The 11,281-nt window shown below is 36.8% G+C and overlaps 1 protein-coding gene across 1 annotated transcript in view; it reads right to left on the bottom strand.

The window, feature by feature from the left end:
- NCKAP5 (NCK associated protein 5) overlaps positions 1–7,046 on the bottom strand; it is a gene marked incomplete at its 3' end in the record, with an annotated part of 675,845 nt that extends 668,799 nt beyond the window's left edge. Inside the window, exon 1 of the mRNA XM_037029247.1 lies at positions 6,590–7,046. The remainder of the gene's footprint in view (positions 1–6,589) is intronic.
- Positions 7,047–11,281: the final 4,235 nt, after the last annotated feature.

Genomic DNA, 11,281 nt, shown 5'->3' on the forward strand with positions numbered 1-11,281 from the left:
AACCAAAGTGACAACCAACCAAACCAACAAAAAAGGAAAGCAGAAAATCAGGGAGAAAAGCAAATGCTGCATTAGTGACTATACTGATGGAATTTCCTCATTCCAGGGAACTAGAGCCACTTGAGGAACAGGGCACAAAGTCTCCACAAGGTTGAGAACTGGAACTTAGCTGCCCACAAAACCCAAGACATCTGACAGATGAGATGCTCCATCAAATAATGGATTTGCGGGGGGGGGGGGGGGGGGGGGAGGGGGGAACCTACTCACAAAGGAAGACAACATGAAAATACATCATGTCAGCTTTAGTTCTTACTAGAAAAATAAAACCTCCCCATCCCCTAGCTATTCGTAGCCAGATAAAATCTAGGACAAATATTTCATGGGACACATTTAATACAAAAAATTATTTATTATTTATTTTTTTAAGTTTAATTTGGTGTCCTATGTTTTTATTTCCTAAATCTGTCAAATGAACTTTTCCCTCCCTCCCTAAGAACCAAGAATTTTTAAACACAGGCCAATGCCATGTGAGCCTGGGGCTCAAAATTATGCAAACATCAGAGATTGTAAAACCACAAACCAGAACACTAACTCAATGTTGTCCTCATTTGGTAGCTCCCAAGAGTGTACAGCAGAAGCAAACACAAAGGAATAAACACTCACCCAGAGCTCAGGATTCCCACAGATAAAGAGCAGTCAGTATAAGTTCTCAACTCAAAATTACTGTATTTTGCCATGTATAATGTATACTTTTTTGCCAAAAACTCTGAAGGAAAAATAAGGATGTGCATTATACATGGGTATAATGGTTACATACCACAGGTGAAATAATGGGTATTATAATCGTGTGTATAATGTGCACAAAATGTGGATGCACATTACACATGGCACAAAAACATTCTAGGAAACAGGACAACAAGGAAAGACGTTGGTAGATATAAAAACATAAAAATAGACTCCCTAAGACCTCATATATCATAATTTATAAAGGATAACACAACATAAATAATCTTGAAAGAGAACAGAATTGAACTTACAGACATTAAAATATAATCATTGAAACATAATTGAAATATAATTATTGAAATTAAAAATTCAATGGGTGATTTAAACAGCAAATTGGACAGAATATGGAAGAGAGAATCGATACTCTAGAAAATAGGCCCTGGCTGGTGTAGCTCAGTGGACTGAGCACGGGCCTGTGGACCAAACAACCACAGTTCCATTCCCCATCAGGGCACATGCCTAGGTTGCAGGCCAGTTCCCAGCAGGGGATGCATGAGAGGCAACTATACTTGATATTTCCCTCCCTCTCTCCTTCCTTTCCCCTCTAAAGATAAATAAAATCTTAAAAAAAATAATAATCTAGAAAATACATTTTTAAAGTTTATAAATTATAACAAATAGAGCTAATGAGATAAAAATAAGAGTTTTATTTTTAAAAAATTGAAAATAAAGTGAGATTTAACATGCATCTAAGTGGAGTTTCAGAAGGAGACAATATTTAAATATATATGCACACACACAATTGTCCTTGATAAAAACCATAAATCCTCAAATTCAGGATGAATAAAAATTTAAAATAATTTTTAATTAAGAAAATTGTTTAATCCAAACCTATACATAGCATAGCAATACTAAAGGACAAAAAGACAAACATGACCTTATAAGCCAAAGCAAAAACACTTCAAAAATAAATTTATTACAGTTACCCTGACAACTTAAAATTAGAATGATAGCAAATCTCCCAGAGGCCCAAATAGCTTCAACATACAACTTCATACCTACTTAAATCCCCACCCTAGAATGAGGTTATAGAAAACATATTTTCTGACAAAAATTTTAGAGCTTCCCTGAATAGACTTTCACTAAAAGAATAACTACAGAAAGTCTGAAATGAATGGTGAGCAAAGAAATAGTGAAATATATAGGTAAGTCTAATCAAGCAGTAAAAAAAATGACTTGATAGTGTAAATTAGAGAAGGACAAAAACAAGATAGAACTAAAATATTGTATAACAATAAAGAGTTTACAAGAAATATTTTTTTTCCATAATAGAAGAGATAGTTGATAGATTATGTTAAGCCTGCATTTAGAATTTAAAGGGTAGCCAGTAAAAGAACAGAAATGGTCTTTTAAAAAATTAAGTAGAAATTAATTAAAATAAAACTCACAGTACTTAAGAATAAAAAAGCTCTTTGAAATTAGTCCAAATAATTATAGATGTCATTATATCCAAATGTTAAACTTCCATTAGTCACAAGATCCTTAAAAGGTTTTTTAAAAATATAACAAAACAGGCACAGAAAAATAGATGCATTCAGAGGAAATGTCCACAACATAAGACACCTACAAATAAATTTTTAAAAAAACCAACAAGCAATTCACAGAAAAAAATGTGGCAAAAACATAGGAAAAGGCAAAAGAAGAGACATAAAGAACCTGTTCAATCTTAATAATAACCAAAACACCTCTCTGAGGTACAATCTCATACCACCTATCAAATAAACAAAAATTAATAAATGTGAACAATATCATTTTGTTGGAGAGGATGTAGAGCAATGACAACTCAGGTACTACTGGTTGCAGTATAAGTTGGTTCAATTAAAACAGCAACTTCCAGTAATTCTGACAAGGCATAATCCTTACAATTCAACAACTCTACCCTGAGGTATATAGTCTTAAAAGCTCTTGTACATGTACATAAGGAGACATGACCATGGCAACATTATTAAAAACGAGAAAAATTTGGTTTATAATGACAAATGATAATCAATGAAGAGCTTTCGATAAATTGCTGGGTAACGAGCTAACTGGATTTGGGGTTCCACTCCCCATGGTCCCCCAAACCTCTAGGTGGTAAGCAGCTTTGTCCCCAACAACTGCAAACAGAACACAATCTACCTACAGACTGAATGACACCAAATCAGTCTGACTGTCCCCAAGTCCTATGAGGCTCTTCCATTCTGTTCATACAAAGGATGAGCAACAGGGCAGGAGCATCTCACTGGTGGACTCTCTCTGCAGGAGACCCCACCCAGCACTGCATCCAAATGCACTTGAGCTCAAGCACACCTTCGGGGAAAACACTGAGAGGCCCTCTCTGACCCCTTCTTGCCCATGAGTCCTGTTTGCACCAAGCAATAATGCTGATATCTGCCCTGAACCCTTGACACAAAAGCTGCAAACTAAGTGTTCATCAACAGGCAAGTATATAGGAAACTGTGGAATTTCATATATACATTGGAACACCACAACACGGACAAATCTCACCAAAGCAATAATGAAAACAAGGAGATACCAAGTTACAGAAGAATATATATAGTATAGTACCATTTATATAATGTTAAAAAATGGGGAAAACAATATTACACAGGGATTAGGTGTGCATATTTATTTAGTATTTAGTACTACTATAAAGAATAATATGGAATGATAATTACCACATTTAAATTCAAGATAGTGGTTGTATCATTGACTACTGGGTGGAAGTGAGATGCCATTAGGGATGGGCACACAGGAGCATCAACTTTATTGGGAATGTTTCATTTGTTAAGCCAAGTGGTGGTACAGGGGTCTTTACATCCTTCTTTTATATGCTTTCTTATCTTAAATATTATTAAATAAATGGTTTAAATGAATGAGTATGATGTAAGGGAGCACAGTTAGCTCCTATCACTCTTATAAAGGAGGAAATACACAAGGGTTAAGAACAGTTTCTTTTAGGTTAGGGAGATGTAGGGCCCCTTGGAGGCCACCCAAGTGGGATTCAGTAGGAAGAGAGACATCCTCCCAAACGTTCTGAAGTCATTCTACAGCATTGAGGTAACTATAAATAAAAGAATATCTTCCCTGGCCTAGGAAGATGAACTACACTATAGTTTTCTTTTAATTAATCAGACAAACTTCTGCACAACAAATATTCATTTTGCCTCTCTTTTAATATACTAAACATACCCTACACACAAGGCCACTTTCTTGATTCCCTATGCAAATATCAAATTTCAGGCTAGAATTGTATTGATATTCATTGCATATACTTCTGATCTATTATGGTAGCTCTGTTTGTAAGTATTTTTCAAGTGAGTGAATGAATACAATAAATAGGCCCTGACTCCTGGTCAAGATGGAAACATAGGTGGAAACACTGTGCCTCCTCGCACAACTAGGTTTAAGGAGAACAAAGATTTACAAGCAAAAACACAACCAAAACAGACAGAAAATTGAACTGCATGGAAGTCTAACAACAAACCATTCATCCAGACCAGTAAGAGGGGCAAAGTAGGCAGCCGGCGAAGAGGGGTCAGAATAAACACCATTGCTCCCTCTCTGGTCCTGCCCCCAGTCACAACCCAGCTACTGGGCTGACCCACCCTGGTGAATACATAAGTCTCCAATTCTCATACGTAATAGGTGTGACCAGACCAAAACATTATGGCTCAAGCAGAAGAACAACTCAAAGCCCCAGAAGCCAATACTTCTAAGTGACAAAGAGATAGCCAACCTATCCGACACACAGTTCAAAATACTGGTGATCAGTATGCTCACAGAAATGGTTGATTTTAGTTGTGAATTAGATGAAAAAAATGAAGGCTACACTAGGTGAAATGAAGCAAAATGCACAGGGAACTAATAGTGATAGAAAGGGAACTGGGACTCAAATCAATGGAGCTGACCAGAAGGAAGAAAGAAACATCCAACCAGAAAAGAATGAAGAAACGAGAATTCGAAAAAAAATGAGGAGAGGCTTAGGAACCTCCAGGACATCTTTAAACATTCCAACATCCGAATTATAGGGGTACCAGAAGGGGAAGAGGAACGGCAACAAGGGGACAGCTTATCTGAACAAATAATAAAGGAGAACTTTCCCAATTTGGCAAAGGAAACAGACTTCCAGGAAGTCCAGGAAGCTCAGAGAGTCCCAAAGAAGGTGGACCCTAGGAGGTACACACCAAGACACATCATAATTACATTACCCAAATTTAAAATAAAAGACAAATCCCATATGATATCACCATTAACAGGGATCTAAACAAAACAAACAAGCAAGCAAAATATGACCAATGACACTCAATTACAGAACAGGCTGACAGGGTCCAGAGGGGAGAGGTGAGAAAATCATAAGGGAAAAGGGGATGGACTCACATGAACAAGTATAAAGGACACATGGACAATAACTAAGGGTGGGGGGCGGAAATGGGAGGGAGGTGGGGAGCATGGGGCGGGGGGCGGGCAGGGTTGGGAATATAAGACAGAAAGCTGTACTTGAACAAGAATTAAATTAAAAAATTATTTAAAAATAAAATAAAATAAAATAAAATGAAGGATAGAATCCTAGAAGCAGCAAGAGATAAGGAGACAGTGATCTACAAAGGAGTTCCTATCAGACTGTCAGCTGATTTCTCAAAAAGAGACTTTACAGGCAAGAAGGGGCTGGAAAGAAGTATTCCAAGTCACGAAATCCAAAGACCTACAGCCAAGATTTCTCTATCCAGCAAAGCTTTCATTTAGAATGGAAGGGCAGATAAAGTGCCTCTCAGATAAGGTCAAATTCAAGGAGTTCATCATCACCAAGCTCTTATTATATGAAATGTTAAAGGGATTACCCAAGCAAAAGAAGATAAAAAGCATGTATAGTAAAATGGCAGCAAACTCATAATTGTTAACAACCACACCTTAAAAAAAATCAAAGCAAAGAACTAGAACAGGAGCAGAATCAGAGAAATGGAGATCACATGGAGAGTTAGCAACAGGGGAGTGGAAGTAAGAGAGAGGGTGAAAAGTTACAGAGAATAAATAGCATAGATGGTAGGTAGAAAATACACAGGGGAACGGCAAGAATAGTGTGGGAAATGTAGAAGCTAAAAAACTTGTGACACATAAACATGAACTAAAGGGGGGAATGGGGGAGGGGGTATGCAGGGAGGAGGGGAGTGAAGGGGGAAATGGGACAACTGTAATAGCATAATCAATGAAATATATTTTTAAAAAAGAAAAAAGCCCTATAAAATTAATGAATACAATAAATAAAAGTCTCAAAGAATTAATGTGTGTTTAAATGGCTCAAATTCATGTTAACTGCAGTCAAAACACAATTTTGAGTAAATAAGAACAACTACAAGTCAAGCATTACACTAGACTAAGAACCCATGCCAAACCTGTATCATAACTTTTATTACCTCCTATAAAAATGCCTCCCCCATTCTCCTATGCCCTATTTGGAAATAAGGATTTTGTTCATTTTCTCCTTTTATCACCATGCAGCAAAAGGCATAGATATATGTAGATAAAGGCCACAGTTAAATTATAGAGTCAAACAGTTGCTCTTTAGAGGGCTCCCTGGTATTTTGAGATCTGTTGTGATTATATGCATTTGTTTATATAGAATCACAGATTTGCTTTTAATTGTAAGAGCAGCATATGTTAGGAACAAGCTATTTCTCTGGTTTCTGTAGTAAAAGATTCCCATTATTCTTTCTTTCTTTCTACTGTCTAAGTAAAGTTCTTTTCCCCCTCAAACAAGAAGATCACTTTATGAGAAAATACATACAGTTCTAATTTTATTTTAAAAGATATATAATTTTTTTACCTTTCTCAATCATCTAGTAGCTTCTTTAACAGCTGCATCTGGTTCTGCGTTTTCTGTCCACCAAAAGTGACGTTCCTCAAATTTGGTCTATAATCCTAGCCCATTGCAGAAAGCCAGCCTCGGGGCTGGGGAGATTCTGGAAATAAGGTTTCTGGAGAAGACCAGAGTCAGACAGCAAATGCCCTGTTCATAGCCATCTCTTGCTCCTGCCGCTGTGCCTGGCACTAACAGAGTGGGAGATGGGGAGGGCGAGCACGTGAGCACAACAGCTTCCTGCCAGGGCAGGAGCCAGCCCTCAGGCCATGGCCCAAGAGCCTGCTCTGGGAGGCTGTGGTTTGTCCAGTATAACCAGCTCAACCTGAGGGAACCCTGTGCCTCAGCTTGTAGAAACTAGAGGTGGCGGCAAGACTTCAACAAATCAGATGTCTGCTTAGCATAGCCACCTTGAGTTCAAACTCTTCCTGAGCAGGCTCACCATCCATCGTCCCTGCCATGTCCACGGAAAACTTATTGTAGCAAGATGCCATTCTCCATTTAGCAGCTGATACATCTCTCCTGGTTAATGCTCATTAGTAGATAAGCCCAAGTCATGTTTCACCACTTTACCCAGATAAAAAGATAGAAAGCCTTGTCTTCAGAGTTAGGCAGCCTTTGCCTGTTGTTTCTGTTGCAAGAATTCACAGAAGACTGTGAGTAGGTCAGCCAGAGGGGAGGGGAATGAAAATGTTGATATACCCTTAAAAGTGGGATTTGGGAGTTAAAATATTCATAACTAGAGTGTCGTCTTTGTGGAGTGAAACTAAGATATTTTGCAAGCAGGCAGAACTGTAAAAATTCAAAACTGAGATACCGGTGACACTTCGCATTGTTCTGAAATATTGACAGGAAATACATTTTCAGGGCAACCTTTATACATTTGAGATAATGTAGTGACAAATCTAACTACTGAGGAACTGATTTGGGGCTTCCAACAGTGGTTTGTCCATTCATTTATAACAGTAAATAAATGTTATGAAAGTTCATGGAGAAAGCATGATCTCAATGGCTAACTATGAAAGGCTTGCTTTACAGCCTGGCATGCACTTCTGGCAGAGGAAGTACAAGTTTGTTCACAATATCTTTTTTTAGATGACTTTGAGGAAGAATGTCATCGTTGGAATACTGCAAACCATAGCAAGTCTCATCTTTCCCTTTTTTCTTTATGGCATGAGAAATGACATCAGTGTACATGTCATCTGAGAATAAAGGAATTTATTCTGTTGAAAAGAATCCAAGTCTCCCTCTCTTTGGGAGGCTTTATTACTGAAACAAACTCATCATTGTTGATTATTTGGCCATTTATGGGATTGGTAGCTACATAAAACTTTGTGTCATCAACAAGTGTGTACATTTAGACATATTTTATTGACCTAGTAATTTAATCAATCTTATACACCCATGACAATCTTAAAGAAATGCTAACTTGTGAAGCCTTGTTATTCTAGACTCAGCAGGAAAATCCATGAAGGAGAGCGAGACCACACACACAAGGTGCTACCTGCAGATTTCAACCAACTTCACAGGGCCTCCTGAGCCTACAACGCTTCTCTTTCTCCTGTGGTTCCTTTAGTGATAAATGAATGCTCGCCATTTCCCAAGCCACGGTCCCAAGAATCACCCTTGGTTCCCTATTCCTAGTGTCTCCATCCATTTGATGTCTGGGCTGTAGCATCTAATGCTTCCATCGTTCTCAAATATATCCCCAACTGCCACTGCCTCTGTTCAGGCCTTTGTTTGACACATTTCACCTGAATTAATCCAGTAATCTCCCAGTCCATCTCCCTGCCTTCAGTCTTCCTGTCTACAACTGAGTTTCCATTGAACCCTACTAATCCATTCAAAATCACTCTGAGGCTCCCCAGCCTTACAGATAAAGTTCAAAAGTCTCCATGGGGTACCTAAAATCCTCATGACCTGGGTCAGCTTTTCTCCCTCCAACCTTTTCACTCGATTCTCCCATTCATGCTCCATGTGCCAATCACAGGAAAATGGTTATAGTTCTTGCATGCATCATGCTCTCTCTCATCTGTAAGCCTTCCTGCCTTTGGCTCCCTCTGCCTAGAAAACACTTCTTCCCAATGTCTCCAACCCTGTCTGAAACCTTTGCCTGTTGAACTCCTACTTGTCTCTTAGGACTCTATTGTGGTGTCATGTCCACACGGAAACTTTCTCTGTCACGCCCTTCCCCTTTTACTTGGTTAAGTGCCCTCTGTGTGCTTTCTGGGCACCAAGTGCTTAATATATTTGAGGAACAAAACCTTTACCCTCATAAGCATTTCTGATGCTACGAAATCTCTGATATGACCACAGTCATTTTCCTGCCATCTCATAAACATGCTGCGTTCATACCCATCTCCACACCTTTGTCCACACTGTCCACTCACCTTGAGATGGTTTCCTTCTTCCTCGGGGAAGATTGCTCTGAACATTTCAACCCTAGGCAATATTTTTGATCTCTGAATAGTGGCACACTTTGCATACATTTTTCATTTGACATTTATTTATATATAGTGCTAGTGACATCATTTATATTTTAACTTTTCAGTTATTTATTTTTATGGTTATACATCTAGTTCCCCTGCCAATATACTTTAAGCAACTTGAAAACATGGACAAGGTATTACTTTGTATTCCTCTTCCTTCTCCTCTGAATTTGCATAGTTCAGTACAGTGTATATAACATATACATGTCACTTAACATTATAACATTAACATCATTTAACAGTTATGATTAGCACAAAACCGAGAGGCGAAGAAAAGAATATGCAATGCAACAAATGTCTTTGATTTTCAGACGAATAAGTTATTTGAAATGAGATAATAAGAAATTCATGACCACAAACATAATTTACTGTAGCTTGGCATGTGACTGGAAAGCCCTGGGAAGCAGCAGCTGCAATGGAAACTCCAATCATCATGCCAACAGCATGCATGCACTCAGCTGTAGGACAAGCCAGATGTCAATCAAAGGCAGGATAAAAACAAGACGTACACTGTCCAAACCAATTTGTATGTATATTTAATCAAAGAGCTCACAGTCCATATGGCAATGGTAAAAGCAAAAGAAAATTAAGGGAAACATAAAAAACATGAAATGATAAATGTCAGAAGTAAATCAAACTTATCAGTAACACAATAACTGTAAGAAAGTTATACTCTGCTAATAAGCATCTCACATTCATCATAAACAAAACCTAATTATATGCCTCTTAGAATAGATACACTTTAAACAAATTGGGTCTGAAAGGCTTGTTCATCCCACAAACATTTTTGTAGGGTATCTACTTTATGTCAACACCATGCTAAGCGACATAAAAGTTAAATATTAAAAAACAGATATGCAAGGCAAAAGCAAACAAAAAGGAAGCATGAGTCACAATAATAACATTAAAGAAGCAGTGCCAAAGGCAAGAAGCATTATGTAAAACAAAAAATTGTTTTACTTTTGTATCTATTAATCGATAATGCAATCTCCTAGGCTCCTATGGATAGCCCTAAATGTACCTATCTATCTTAGACAGTTGTTATAAGTAAGAAAATTAATCTAAAACACCTAGCTCAATACCTGCCACACTTCATGACCAAACTTTTGGGTTTCTTTTTTCAATATTTGTGTTAGTAATAGTAGTATTAATAAGACATGATAGTCATTGATATTAATGCTGCAGATAACACAGTGTCAAAGTACATAAAGGAAAATATTGGAAATTCAAGGGAACATTTACAGAATCATAATAAGAGGAGAACAAGGAGGTTCCACCACATTTCTTTTTTCTCTTGAAGCAACAGATGACTAAAAAAATGCTAATGGGATATAAATTGTAATGCCTGATGATAAACGTCATCGTTGTTGTGTGTGTATATATATATGTATTTTTGTATATTCTACAAATTCCATGATCCTTAAAAATACATATACATCCTTTCCTTTTACTCATGGACCATTTACCAAAGTTGATTATTTACTATATCAAAATAAAAACTATGATAGGCATATTTCTCTGACATTTGCAAGAAAACTGAGAATAATTATGAAATAGCAGCAAATAAATCAAAATAAAAACGTGAGAATTATTATTATTCTCTCAAACAGCTCTTAGATCAAAGAAACTTTCAAAACTATAGAATAATTTAAAATGATGATGGATAGTGGAAGCAGTATGTAGAAAAACTGCACTAAGAGGTAAATCAGCATCATTAAATTTCATTATTCAAAAAATTAAGAGTAAATTATAATGAATAAAAGATAGAAATATAAATTTAGAAAGAGCACAAGAAGATCAACACAAATTGAAGTAGAAAAAATTACAAACAGGAAATGTAAATAATTTGAAAATAAGCTTAAAATCTTAATACATATATATGTTTACATTATATATGTAACACATACATGAATACAATATATACACATGCATATATGTGTGTATAGATATCTATATCTATATCTATGGATATAGGGAGAGACAGATCTCACAAAGCATGCATAACTTATACCTGGCCTAATGATTTTGAAGACCTCAATAACCTAGCAACAATATTTCTTGAAAAAAAACTGAATAAAAATAGGAAATCTAGACAAATTTTAAAACTTAAGAAAAATAGCCCTCCTCAAACTTTCGAAGCCAGTCCATTATTACAAAGAACTAATTTCAA

The sequence above is a fragment of the Sturnira hondurensis genome, unplaced genomic scaffold (assembly GCF_014824575.4).
Source record: "Sturnira hondurensis isolate 20B ecotype Veracruz unplaced genomic scaffold, ASM1482457v3 Scaffold0000256, whole genome shotgun sequence".
NCBI classification, from domain to species: Eukaryota; Metazoa; Chordata; class Mammalia; order Chiroptera; family Phyllostomidae; genus Sturnira; species Sturnira hondurensis.